The sequence below is a fragment of the Arachis ipaensis genome, chromosome B1 (assembly GCF_059453495.1).
Source record: "Arachis ipaensis isolate K30076 ecotype BB chromosome B1, ASM5945349v1, whole genome shotgun sequence".
Taxonomy (NCBI): Eukaryota; Viridiplantae; Streptophyta; class Magnoliopsida; order Fabales; family Fabaceae; genus Arachis; species Arachis ipaensis.
The window spans coordinates 72,921,871-72,932,186 of NC_142436.1; the positions used below are offsets into that span (position 1 = coordinate 72,921,871).

At 39.2% G+C, this 10,316-nt stretch overlaps 1 non-coding gene across 1 annotated transcript; it reads right to left on the reverse strand.

Annotated features, from left to right (window-relative positions):
• Window positions 1–1,354: 1,354 nt before the first annotated feature.
• Window positions 1,355–1,462, reverse strand: LOC148577013 (small nucleolar RNA R71). The gene has a single exon (XR_015904357.1). It is a non-coding gene; the product is annotated as a small nucleolar RNA R71 (small nucleolar RNA).
• Window positions 1,463–10,316: the final 8,854 nt, after the last annotated feature.

Below are 10,316 nucleotides of genomic sequence, written 5' to 3' on the forward strand. Positions count from 1 at the left end.
AGCATTCTTGCATACATTCATAGTTTTGATCTAAAATTTGCATGCATTGCATCTTTTTCATGTTTTTCTCTCTCATCATAAAAAAAATTCAAAAATAAAAAAAAATATCTTTCCATTTTTCTTCTCATCAAATTCGAAAATTAGATTTGACTTTTTTTTCAAAAATTTTTAAAATCAAGTTGTTTTTATGAGTCAAATCGAATTTTCATTTTAAAAAAATCTTATCTTTTTCAAAATCTTTTTCAAAAATCAAATCTTTTTTATTTTTCTTAGTTATTTTCGAAAATTACAAAAATATTTTTCAAAAATCTTTTCTTAATTTTGTCTCATAATTTTCGAAAATAACATCATCAATTAATGTTTTGATTCAAAAATTTCAAGTTTGTTACTTGCTTGTTAAGAAAGATTCAAACTTTAAGTTCTAGAATCATATCTTGTGATTTCTTGTGAATCAAGTCATTAATTGTGACTTTTAAAAAAATCAAATCTTTTTCAAAACTAATTTCTATCATATCTTTTCAAAAAAATATCTTCTCATCATATCTTTTTCAAAAATTTGATTTCAAAATATCTTTTCTAACTTCCTAACTTCTTATCTTTTCAAAATTGATTTTCAAAATTTGTTTCAACTAACTAACTAACTTTTTGTTTGTTTCTTATCTTTTTCAAAACCACCTAACTAACTCTCTCTCTCTAATTTTTGAAAATATCTTCCCTCTTTTTCAAAATTTTTTTTAATTAACTAATTATTTTAATCTTTGATTTAAAAAAAAAAGGGATCTCTATTATTATTATTTTTCTGTGCCCTCTTCTTTGTCATATGAGCAGGAGCAAGGACAAGAATATTCTTGTTGAAACAGATCCAGATCCTGAAAGGACTCTGAAGAAGAAACTAAGAGAAGCTGAATTACAACAAACCAGCAAGCACCTGTCAGAAATTATCAAACAGGAAAAGAAGATGGCAACTGAAAATAATAATAATGCAAGGAGAATGCTTGGTGACTTTACTACACCTAATTCCAATTTACATGGAAGAAGCATCTCCATTCCTACCATTGGAGCAAACAATTTTGAGCTGAAACCTCAATTAGTTTCTCTGATGCAGCAGAACTGCAAGTTTCATGGACTTCTATCTGAAGATCCTTTTCAGTTCTTAACTGAATTCTTGCAGATATGTGATACTGTTAAGACTAATGGAGTAGATCCTGAAGTCTACAGGCTCATGCTTTTCCCTTTTGCTGTAAGAGACAGAGCTAGAGTATGGTTGGACTCTCAACCTAAGGATAGCCTGAACTCTTGGGATAAGCTGGTCAAGGCTTTCCTAGCCAAGTTCTTTCCTCCTCAAAACCTAAGCAAGCTTAGAGTAGATGTTCAAACCTTCAGACAGAAAGAAGGTGAATCTCTCTATGAAGCTTGGGAAAGATACAAACAGTTGACCAAAAAGTGTCCTTCTGACATGCTTTCAGAATGGACCATCCTGGATATATTCTATGATGGTTTATCTGAGCTATCAAAGATGTCACTGCACACTTCTGCAGGTGGATCCATTCACCTAAAGAAAATGCCTGCAGAAGCTCAAGAACTCATTGACATGGTTGCTAATAACCAGTTCATGTACACTTCTGAAAGGAATCCTGTGAGTAATGGGACGCCTATGAAGAAGGGAGTTCTTGAAGTTGATACTCTGAATGCCATATTGGCTCAGAATAAAATATTGACTCAGCAAGTCAATATGATCTCTCAGAGTCTGCATGGAATACAAGCTGCATCCAGCAGTACTCAAGAGGCTTCTTATGAAGAAGAAGCTTATGATCCTGAGAACCCTGCAATAGCAAAGGTGAATTACTTACGTATACCTTATGGAAACACCTATAACTCATCATGGAGAAATCATCCAAATTTCTCATGGAAGGATCAAAAGCCTCAACAAGGCTTTAATAATGGTGGAAGAAACAGGTTTAACAATAATAAACCTTATCCATCAACCACTCAGCAACAGACAGAGAACTCTGAACAAAATACTTCTAATTTAACAAACTTAGTCTCTGATCTATCTAAGGCCACTGTAAGTTTCATGAATGAAACAAGATCTTCCATTAGAAATCTGGAAGCACAAGTGGGTCAGCTGAGTAAAAGGATCACTGAAATCCCTCCTAGTACTCTCCCAAGCAATACAGAAGAGAATCCAAAAGGAGAGTGCAAGGCCATTGACATAAGCACCATGGCCGAACCCAAAGAAGGAGAGGAGGACGTGAATCCCAAGGAGGAAGACCTCCTGGGATGTCCAGTGGTCAATAAGGAGCTTCCCTCTGAGGAACCAAAGGACTCTGAGGCTCATCTAGAGACCATAGAGATTCCATTGAACCTCCTTATGCCCTTCATGAGCTCTGATGAGTATTCCTCTTCTGAAGAGAATGAGGATGTTACTGAAGAGCAAACTGCCAAGTTTCTTGGTGCAATCATGATGCTGAATACCAAATTATTTGGCATTGATACTTGGGAAGTTGGACCTCCCTTGTTCATCAATGAACTAAGTGATCTGGATCAACTGACATTGCCTCAGAAGAGACAGGATCCTGGAAAGTTCATAATACCCTGCACCATAGGCACCATGATCTTTAAGGCTCTGTGTGACCATGGTTCAGGAATAAACCTCATGCCCCTCTCTGTAATAGAGAAACTGGGAATCTATGGGGTGCAAGCTGCTAAAATCTCATTAGAGATGGCAGACAATTCAAGAAAACAGGCTTATGGACAAGTAGAGGACGTGTTAGTAAAGGTTGAAGGCCTTTACATCCCTGCTGATTTCATAGTCCTGGATACTGGAAAGGAAGAGGATGAATCCATCATCCTAGGAAGACCTTTCCTAGCCACAGCAAGAGCTGTGATTGATGTGGACAGAGGAGAATTAGTCCTTCAATTGAATAAGGACAACCTTGTGTTTACAACTCAAGGATCCCTCTCTGCATCCATGGAGAGGAAGCAGAAAAAGCTTCTCTCAAAGCAGAGTCAACCCAAGCCCCCACAGTCAAACTCTAAGTTTAGTGTTGGGAGGCCATAACCAAATTCTAAGTTTGGTGTTGAACTCCCATATCCAAACTCTAAGTTTGGTGTTGGAGAGTCTCAACAAAGCTCTGCACACCTGTGAGGCTCCATGAAGAGCCCACTGTCAAGCTATTGACATTAAAGAAGCGCTTGTTGGGAGGCAACCCAATGTTTATTTATCTAATTTTTATTTTCATTGTTTTTCATGTCTTTATAGGTTCATGATCATGTGGAGTCACAAAATAAATAGAAAAATTGAAAACGGAATCAAAAACAGCAGAAGAAAAATCACACCCTGGAGGAAGCATCTGCCTGGCGTTTAACGCCAAAACAGAGCATGGTTCTGGCGCTGAACGCCCAAAATGGGCAGCATCCTGGCACTGAACGCCCAGAACAAGCATGGTTCTGGCGTTCAACGCCAGAAATGGCAACAAATGGGCGTTGAACGCCCAAAATGGGCACCAATCTGACGCTGAACACCCAGAGTTGTGTGCAAGGGCATTTTACATGCCTAAATTGGTGCAGGGATGTAAATGCCTTGACACCTCAGGATCTGTGGACCCCACAGGATCCCCACCTACCTCATCATCTCTCTTTTCATTCACGATCATCCATTCTGTTTTCCATTTACCACTCACATCCATACACCCACTACCTTCAAAATTCAACATCTCTCTCCCACCCAATCCCACCCATATGGCCGAATACACACATCCATCCATCTCCTCCATATCTTCTTCTTCTTCTTCTATTCTTTCTTCTTTTGCTCGAGGGCGAGCAACATTCTAAGTTTGGTGTGGTAAAAGCATAGCTTTTTTGTTTTTTCCATAACCATTGATGGCACCTAAGGCCAGAGAAACCTCTAGAAAGAGGAAAGGGAAGACAAAAGCTTCCATCAAGGGTCTATAGCTCAGTGGTAGAACATTTGACTGCAAATCAAGAGATCCCTGAGATACCTCAGGGGATACATTTTCTTCCACACAATTATCGGAAGCAACTAAGGGTGGAACATCAAGAGCACTCCATCATCCTTCATGAAATAAGAGAAGATCAAAAAGCAATGAGGGAGGAGCAACAAAGACAAGGAAGAGACATAGAAGAGCTCAAGGACATCATTGGTTCCTCAAGAAGGAAACACCACCATCACTAAGGTGGATTCATTCCTTGTTCTTATTTCTTCTGCTTTTTCGTCTTCTATGTTATGTGCTTATCTATGTTTGTGTCTTCATTACATGATCATTAGTATTTAGTAACTTTGTCTTAAAGTTATGAATGTCCTATGAATCCATCACCTCTCTTAAATGAAAAATGTTTTAATTCAAAAGAACAAGAAGTACATGAGTTTCGAATTTATCCTTGAACTTAGTTTGATTATATTGATGTGGTGACAATGCTTCTTGTTTTCTGAATGTATGCTTGAACAGTGCATATGTCTTTTGAAGTTGTTGTTTAAGAATGTTAAATATGTTGGCTCTTGAAAGAATGATGACTAGGAGACATGTTATTTGATAATCTGAAAAATCATAAAAATGATTCTTGAAGCAAGAAAAAGCAGCAAAGAACAAAGCTTGCAGAAAAAAAAAGGGGCGAAAAAAAATAGAAAGAAAAAAAAGAAAAAGCAAGCAGAAAAAGCCAAAAGCTCTTAAAACCAAGAGGCAAGAGCAAAAAGCCAATAACCCTTAAAACCAAAAGGCAAGGGAAAATAAAAAGGATCCCAAGGCTTTGAGCATCAGTGGATAGGAGGGCTTAAAGGAATAAAATCCTGGTCTAAGTGGCTAAACTAAGTTGTCCCTAACCATGTGCTTGTGGCGTGTAGGTGTCAAGTGAAAACTTGAGACTGAGCGGTTAAAGTCAAGGTCCAAAGCAAAAGAAGAGTGTGCTTAAGAACCCTGGACACCTCTAATTGGGGACTTTAGCAAAGCTGAGTCACAATCCGAAAAGGTTCACCCAATTATGTGTCTGTGGCATTTATGTATCCGGTGGTAATACTGGAAAACAAAGTGCTTAGGGCCACAGCCAAGACTCATAAAGAAGCTGTGTTCAAGAATCATCATACTGAACTAGGAGAATCAATAACACTATTTAATCTCTGAGTTCCTATAGATGCCAATCATTCTGAACCTCAATGGATAAAGTGAGATGCCAAAACTATTCAAGAGGCAAAAAGCTATAAGTCCCGCTCATATGATTGGAGCTATGTTTCATTGATAGTTTGGAATTTATAGTATATTCTCTTCTTTTTATCCTATTTGATTTTCAGTTGCTTGGTGACAAGCAACAATATAAGTTTGGTGTTGTGATGAGCGGATAATTTATACGCTTTTTGGCATTGTTTTTAGTATGTTTTTAGTAGGATCTAGTTACTTTTAGGGATGTTTTCATTAGTTTTTATGTTAAATTCACATTTCTGGACTTTACTATGAGTTTGTGTGTTTTTCTGTGATTTTAGGTATTTTTTTGGCTGAAATTGAGGGACTTGAGCAAAAATCAGATTCAGAGGTTGAAGAAGGACTGCTGATGCTGTTGGATTCTGACCTCCCTGCACTCAAAGTGAATTTTCTGGAGCTACATAACTTGAAATGGCGCGCTTCTAATTGCGTTGGAAAGTAGACATCTAGGGCTTTCCAGCAATGTATAATAGTCCATACTTTGGCCAAGTTTATATGACGAAAACTGGCGTTCAACGCCAGCTCTCTGCCCAAATCTGGCGTCCAGCGCCAGAAAAGGATCCAAAACCAGAGTTGAACGCCAGAAATGGATCAAAACCTGGCGTTCAACTCCACAAATGGCCTCTGCATGTGCAACACTCAAGCTCAGCCCAAACACACACCAAGTGGGCCCCGGAAGTGAATTTATGCATCAATTACTTACTTCTGTAAACCCTAGTAGCTAGTTTATTATAAATAGGACCTTTTACTATTGTATCAGGTATCTTTGATCAGTTGTATGCTATCTTAGATCACGTTTGAGGGCTAGCCTCTCGGCCATGCCTGAACTTTCACTTATGTATTTTTAACGGTAGAGTTTCTACACTCCATAGATTAAGGTGTGGAGCTCTGCTGTTTCTCAAGGATTAATGCAAAGTACTACTATTTTCTATTCAATTCATCTTGTTTCACTTCTAAGATATTCATTCGTACTTCAATCTGAATGTGATGAACGTGACAATCATCGTCATTCCCTATGAACGCGTGCCTGACAACCACTTCCGTTCTACCTTAGACTGAATGAGTATCTCTTAGATCTCCTAACCAGAATCTTCGTGGCGTAAGCTAGAATGATGGCGGCATTCAAGAGAATCCGGAAGGTCTAAACCTTGTCTGTGGTATTCCGAGTAGGATTCAATGAATGAATGACTGTGACGAGCTCCAAACTCGCGATTGCGGGGCGTTAGTGACAGACGCAAAAGGATAGTAAATCCTATTCCAGCATGATCGAGAACCGACAGATGAATAGCCGTGCCGTGACAGGGTGCGTTGACCATTTTCACTGAGAGGATAAGATGAAGCCATTGACAAGGGTGATGCCTCCAGACGATTAGCCGTGCTGTGAAAGGGCATTGGATCATTTTCCCGAGAGATGACCGAAAGTAGCCATTGACAGTGGTGATGTATCACATAAAGCCAGCCATGGAAAGGAGTAAGACTGATTGGATGAAGATAGCAGGAAAGCAGAGGTTCAGAGGAACGAAAGCATCTCCATTCGCTTATCTGAAATTCTCACCAATGAATTACATAAGTATTTCTATCCCTATTCTATTAATTATTATTCGAAAACACCATTATCAGTTTATATCTGCCTAACTGAGATTTTCAAGGTGACCATAGCTTGCTTCATACCAACAATCTCCGTGGGATTCGACCCTTACTCACGTAAGGTATTACTTGAACGACCCAGTGCACTTGCTGGTTAGTTACACGGAGTTGTGAACCATGGTCTTGGCATCATATTTTTTTGGCGCCATTTCCAGGGAAAGAAAGAGCAATGAATTTTACATAATTAAAGTGTAATCACGATTCCGCGTACCAACGGGTTACTACAACTGATGAGCTTCTTCAAAAGGTTGTGCGTATGAACTTGTTTGTTGCTCCATTTAAAAGCTTTTCCTTTTTCTCCTTTCTTGGTGGCCAACCTAAAAAGAGCGAAAAAGAAAGAAAATTAAGCCTACAACAAAGATATCAAAGCAAAGAGAACATAGGCGGGGGCTAATGCCAAATAAGAGTAAAGTTCTCTACTACATGGTAGCTACAACATGTGAGTAAGAAAACAATGTAAGCTAAGGCATATCATTAAGCTTGATGCAAGAGTAAAATCAAAGCATGAGGAGCATGTTGAGCATCAAGTTCAAACAAGAATTGACAAAAACAAGATTAGTGATAAGCATGAGAGCAATTGGTCCCATCCAAACTCAATGATAATGAGGCACAAGAACAAAGAATAATGAGTTAGGAAGGACTAAAGCACTAATCTCATGTGTAGAAAAAACATCACAATTCATGCTACAAGTCGCAAAGCACTAAAATAATACAAGAGAGTGTCAACAATTGAGAAGGAAGGTTCAACACCATTATAAAAATGAGAAACTTAGGAAAAAATGAAAACAGGCTATAAAAACAAAATTGAAATGCAAAGAATAAAAGTATGCAAATGCAATAAACAAAAGAAAATGGAAGATGAGAAAAAAAACTCTTTTTTTTACCGACGCGGACGCGTCATGCACGCCCAGGCATCGATGCGCAGATTGGCTGAAGGGTGCGTACGCGCCAGGTGCGCACACGCGCGAGTTGGTTTGTGCCTTAGGCCCAATGTTCGCACAGTGCAGGCCTAACTCTCAGGTTTTTGGCTGGGGATGGAATTTTTGCATCCACGCGTACGCGCCATGTACGCGTGCGCGTGGATGGTCGAAAATGCTTGGGTCACACGTACGCGTGGGTTGGTGCCCTGTTTTTCATAATTTTTTCATATTTTCGCACCAAACCAAGCCTTCCAAACCTCCAAACAGCTACCAAAATACCATAAAACCTTATTTAACATATCAAACTACCAAATAAACTCAACAAACTAATCAAAACATGAAATTAAACTACTTTTACCAATATGTACAAAAGAGAAAAATGAAAAGAATTTACCATGGTGGGGTGTCTCCCACCTAACACTTTTGTTTATTGTCCTTAAGTTGGACTTATGGGGAGCTCCTCATCAAGGTGGCTTGTGCTTGAATTCTTCTTGGAACTCCCACCAATGCTTGGTCTTTCATTGTGCCCCAAGATTTCTCAAAAGTTGCACCAAGTCTTGATGGAGTTCTTCACAAGCTCTGGGCTCCCAAAATGGATCCCCTTCTTGTAATCTGGGATCCTACACTTTATTTTCACACCCGTCTTGAAGTTGATCATTACTAGTCCATTCGGATGGCAAGCAAGATGAATTCTTAATGAAGTGACCAACAATCCTCCTAGACCCATCTAGTTGAGCACTATTCCAACCCTTGTATTTAACTCTTGAAGCATCAACCAAAATGAGCCTTGATTTGCAACGTCAACCATGAAACATCATTCTCTTACGCTTCACCCCACAAAGTTCCCTAAGTTGACCATCCGTTTTAAGCAAGCCATACTCAAGTGGGACAATAAAGCTAATAGAAATGAATTTTATCTACTCGAATGAAGGAGTAGATGGCAACCTAGGCCAAGACGATTCCAAGGGTCTTGACAAAGCGTATTCCACTCCCATCCTTCTATTTCTAAGGATTTCCACTTTCTCACAAGATTCCTCAAATAAAATCCTTTGTTTAACAATACTACCTAAGCCTTTTCCCTTACTCAAATCATAAATAGGAGGATGAGAGAAATTTACCTCCACATTGCTTTCAAATCCACCGGAGAAAGGTTCTTCATGCTCAAAGGATTCTTCACCACTAAGAATTGATGCTTGGTCTTCATCGCCAAGGGAACTCAATTCTTGCTCTATCCCGTCCAATTCTTCATATAGGGTATGCATTGGAGGTTGTGCACATTCCTCCTTAGCATCAAATTCAATCTTCTTGAAGGGGTTTTTTTCAACTCTATGTTCCCATGGAGGCTCCGCCTCTCCTAAGTCTTCAACCACTTCTTCCTTTTCTTCAACAATTGTAGCTTCCTCCAATTGTTCCAATACAAAGCAACTTCCCTCATTCTCCACCAATCTCTCCTTCATGTTATTCTCTTCATTTGTTTCTCCACATGTAGCCATGGGAGTTCCTTGAGTGTTCAAGCATTGGGATGCTAACTGGTTTACCACCTCGTCCAAGGCGGCCGTGAATTGTTGCACATCCCTTTTTATCTCCTCTTGTCCTTGAATAAGAACATCAAGGATGTCATCCATTGGAGGTTGGGGGTGGATGGAAGGGTTCATAATCTTGGGGGAAGGGGTCATAGTAGGAAGGTGGTTCTTCTTGGTAGAGTTGTGGTGGTTCAATAACTTCCACTCTTTCCACTTGTTGCACAACATGCTCCATGGTTGCTTGAAGTTGATCCAATATTTCCTTGAGACGATCCCTTGACTCTTGTTCCTCTTGGATAATATGATTAGGATCATACGACTCTTGGATCGATGGACATGAGTATTCTTCCATGGGAGGTTGTAGTGGGAAGTAGAGTTCATTTTGTGGTTGAAAATTTTCATATATTGGAGGTGGTTCATCTTGGTAATAGTATGGAGGGGGTGGTTCTTGAAAGTGGTGATGTTGGGATGGTGGTGGCTCGTATGGCTCATATGGTTGTTGGAATGGTGGATATAGATTAGGTTCATATGAAGGTGGTTGGTGATGAGCAGATAATTTATACGCTTTTTAGCACTATTTTTAGGTAGTTTTTAGTATGTTTTAGTTAGTTTTTATTATATTTTTATTAATTTTTAAATAAAAATCACATTTCTGGACTTTAATATGAGTTTGTGTATTTTTCTGTGATTTCAGGTATTTTCTGGCTGAAATTGAGGGACTTGAGCAAAAATCTGATTCAGAGGATGAAAAAGGACTGCAGATGCTGTTGGATTCTGACCTCCCTGCACTCGAAGTGGATTTTCTGGAGCTAAAGATACCCAATTGGCGCGCTCTCAATTTTGTTGGAAAGTAGACATCCTGGGCTTTCCAGCAATATATAATAGTCCATACTTTTCCCGATATTTGATGGCCCAAACAGGCGTTCTAAGTCAGCATAAAAATTCTGGCGTCAAAACGCCAGAACTGGCATAAAAGCTGGAGTTAAACGCCCAAACTGGCACAAAAGTTGGCG